This window comes from Triticum dicoccoides, chromosome 3B (assembly GCF_002162155.2).
Source record: "Triticum dicoccoides isolate Atlit2015 ecotype Zavitan chromosome 3B, WEW_v2.0, whole genome shotgun sequence".
NCBI lineage: Eukaryota > Viridiplantae > Streptophyta > Magnoliopsida > Poales > Poaceae > Triticum > Triticum dicoccoides.
In genome coordinates this window covers 418,262,748-418,266,086 of record NC_041385.1, presented here as the reverse complement: position 1 = coordinate 418,266,086, position 3,339 = coordinate 418,262,748, and positions in this window count along the sequence as shown.

The window sequence follows — 3,339 nt, the reverse complement described above, 5'->3', positions numbered from 1 at the left end:
TTTGGTAATTAATGTCAACATATCTCTTGTTGGACTAACCCTTTTACCTAGTATGTTTCAGATGAGTTCAACAATCAAGTGGCATGGACTAGAGGATGTGGAACCCCTTCAAGATGCTAAGGACAAAGGATTGGCTCAAGCTCCAAGAACAAGACTCTACATTTTCTATTTTAGTGATCCAAGATCACATTGAGTCTATAGGAAAAGCCAATACTATCAAGGAGGGATGAGGTGTTGCTTAATGGCTTTCTTGCTCAAAATGCTTAGTGATATGCTCCAAAGCCCTCAACTACCTTCTCACATCCACATATGACCCAAACCAAAAGTCAAACTCGGCCCCATCGATTATTTCTAACCGGCGCCACCGAGTTCAGATGCCACAAACCCTAGGCAAATCGGTCTCACCGATAGGGATCTCGGTCTCATCGAGATGGCATTGTAATCTCTCTGTATGTATCCATTACCCAAATCGGTCTCATCGAGTTTGCATAATCGGTACTACCGAGATTGCAATGTAAACTCTTGGTTTCCCTTTCATAACATTTCGGTCTCACCGAGATGAGCGAATCGGTCCCATCGAGTTTACCTGACCAACTCTCTAGTTAGCTTATTACCAAAATCGGTCTCACCGAGTTTGTGTAATCGGTCTCACCGAGATTATGTTATGCCCTAACCCTAACCATATCGGTCCTACCGAGTTGCATGTCGGTCCCAATGAAAATCCTAACGGTCACTAGATTTGCTGAATCGGTCCGACCGAGTTTATCAATTCGGTCCCACCGAGATTGGCAAGTTGTGTGTAACGGTTAGATTTTGTGTGGAGGCTATATATACCCCTCCACCCACTCTTCATTCGTGGAGAGAGCCATCAGAACGTGCCTACACTTCCAGCATACATTTTTTGAGAGAGAACCACCTACACTTGTTTTCAGGCCAATATATTCCATTCCTCTCATATGAATCTTGATCTCTAGCCTTCCCCAAGTTGCTTTCCACTCAAATCTTCTTTCCACCAAATCCAAATCCTATGAAGAGAGTTGAGTGTTGGGGAGACTATCATTTGAAGCACAAGAGCAAGGAGTTCATCATCAACACACCATTTGTTACTTCTTGGAGAGTGGTGTCTCCTAGATTGGCTAGGTGTCACTTGGGAGCCTCTGACAAGATTGTGGAGTTGAACCAAGGAGTTTGTAAGGGCAAGGAGATCGCCTACTTCGTGAAGATCTACCGCTAGTGAGGCAAGTCCTTCATGGGCGACGGCCATGGTGGGATAGACAAGGTTGCTTCTTCGTGGACCCTTCATGGGTGGAGCCCTCCGTGGACTCGCACAACTGTTACCCTTCGTGGGTTGCAGTCCTCATCAACATGGATGTATGATAGCAGCACCTATCAGAACCACGTCTCAAAAATCTCCGTGTCTCCAAATTGCGGTTGCACACTCCAATCCCATCCCTTTACATTCTTGCAAGTTGCATGCTTTACTTTCCGCTGCTCATATACTCTTTGCATGCTTGCTTGTTATGTATTGTGAATGTTAAACTTGTGCCAAAACTCCACTTCAACTTAAAGAAATTAAAAACTACAACTTTTGGTACTTAGTGTCTAATCACCCCCCCCTATAGACACCTCTTCACGATCCTTTCAATTGGTATTAGAGCTTTGGTGTCCATTGCTTTGGTTTAAACACCATTGGAGGAAGATGGATGAGTCTACTATTGGGAGTCTTAGACATAGAGTGCCTATACTTGATGGAGAGTACTTTCATGAGTGGAAAAATGAGATGCTTGTGATTTTGAATGAATATCATTTGAACAAGTATATTGCTAGCCCTTGTGTACCTCATGTTGATCCTACGCATCCTACCCTTGATGAGTCAATTGCCATGATTCGCAATCTTAGAACTGTTGAACTTATCACTAGAGGCTTGCCTAGAAACTTGATTCGATGTTTGCCTACACTTAACTGTGCCTACACCATATGGAAATTTCTTGAGGAACGTTTTCCAAATTATTCCTTGAAAAATCTAGATGAAATTCTCCATAAGTCTATTGCCTTGAGTAAGATGAATTCCGGTGATTCTATGTTTGGTGATTGTCTATTTGAGCTTACAAACCTTATGCGTGCCAAAGAAGATCATTGTCAAACTCACTCTAACGAATCACCGTCTCTAGGATTTGATCCACCACATGACGATGTTGAACATGGATACTATGACAAGGATGATGATAGTGACTTTGATCTTGATGATGCAATGAGACACTTTGGTCTTATGGAAAATCTTCGGGGATATATGGCAGGAGGAAAGGAATGGGTTAATAATAGTGGATGTACCGATCACATGACCTGAGATAAATATATGTTTCGTGAGCTTGCTGAAAACGATGGTCCTCGAAAGTATGCCACTTTCGGTGACAACTCAAAGGGTATGGTGGTTGGCCTCGGTCAGGTGGCCATATCACATGATAGCTCCATACAAAATGTCATGCCCGTTGAATCTCTTGGCTACAACTTACTTTCAGTATCTAGACTTAATGATTTTGGTTTCAATGTCCTATTTACTGAAGTAGATTGCCAAATATTTCGTAGAGATAATCATAAAATGGTCTTTACGGTGTACGTAGAGGTGATCTATACATTGTTGATTTCACCAAAAAGGCTCAACCTAGAACTTGCTTTATTGCTAATCTTCTAAAGGCTGGTTATGGCATAGACGGTTAGGTCATGTTGGTATGCGAAACCTTGACAAGCTTATTAAAGGAAATCATATCCTTGGCGTTAACGATGTCATATTTGATAAGGATAGACTTTGCAGCGCTTGTCAAGCAGGTAAACAGGTTGGACGAAGGTATCCCGTGAAGAACATCACGACCACAAGGAGGCCACTCGAGCTGCTTCACATGGGTCTTTTTGGTCCCAACGCTTACAAAAGTCTCAGTGGAAATTCTTTTGGTCTAGTTATAGTTGATGATTTTTCAAGATTTACGTGGGTGTTCTTTCTAGATGATAAATTGCAGGTCCAAAAGATCTTCAAAAACTTTGCTAGGAAGGCCCAAAATCAATTTGAAGTGAAGATGAAGAAGATTTGCAGCGACAACGGAACGGAGTTCAAGAACGCAAATGTGGACACCATTCTTGATGAAGAAGGGACTTCAAATGAGTTCTCGGCTACGTACACACCTAAAAAAATAGAGTTGTTGAGACGAAGAACCGGACGCTCATCAAAATGGCGAGAACGATGCTTGATGAGTACAAGACGCCGAAGCACTTTTGGGCGGAAGCGCTTGAGATAGCTTGTGACGCAACAAATCGCTTGTATCTTCACAAGCTACTCGACAAGAC